Source organism: Fukomys damarensis, unplaced genomic scaffold (assembly GCF_012274545.1).
Source record: "Fukomys damarensis isolate Sample0158 unplaced genomic scaffold, DMR_v1.0_HiC HiC_scaffold_23, whole genome shotgun sequence".
Classification (NCBI taxonomy): Eukaryota; Metazoa; Chordata; class Mammalia; order Rodentia; family Bathyergidae; genus Fukomys; species Fukomys damarensis.
Window position 1 is genome coordinate 20218864 of NW_022900935.1, and position 437 is coordinate 20219300.

At 71.6% G+C, this 437-nt stretch overlaps 1 protein-coding gene across 2 annotated transcripts in view; it reads right to left on the reverse strand.

The window, feature by feature from the left end:
- Nucleotides 1-300, reverse strand: part of Pdik1l (PDLIM1 interacting kinase 1 like) — an 11190-nt gene extending 10890 nt beyond the window's left edge. Inside the window, exon 1 of one of the 2 annotated variants that reach the window (XM_010633345.2) lies at nucleotides 31-300. The gene's annotated coding sequence lies outside the window, so the exon portion shown is untranslated. The remainder of the gene's footprint in view (nucleotides 1-30) is intronic. The other variant, XM_010633340.3, reaches the window with a different exon arrangement.
- Between the last annotated feature and the right edge of the window lie 137 nt (nucleotides 301-437).

Genomic DNA, 437 nt, shown 5'->3' on the forward strand with positions numbered 1-437 from the left:
GCGGCCTCCCCTGGCCCCCTCCCAACCTACCGAGACGCGGGCTGGCGTGCGGGGGCCTCTGGTTCGAGATGCTTGGTGCATCTTCGTCCGCGCCGGCCTGGGGTGACTGCGGGACGCGGAGTTCTGTAGCGGCCTGAGCTGGCAGGTTTGGGGTGCGCCCCGCCGGTAGGCAGGCAGCGCCTTTTGTCCAAGTCACTGAGCCATGTTTGCGGGCGGCCCTGTTGCCGAGGGGGCGGTGGCACAGGGCTGGGTGCGATCGCCTGGGTAGACGCCGATCCCCTGCCCGCCGGCCCGGTGGTATCTCCCCTTAAAGAAGCCGGCGCCCCATTGTTCCCAGGCCGTGGCCAAGGGCGTCGGGGGCGCTCTGCCGAGCTCTGGAAGGAGGGTGAGGCGGCGTCCGCTCCTGGCTGCGACGGCCCGGGAGGAGGGTCGGGGTC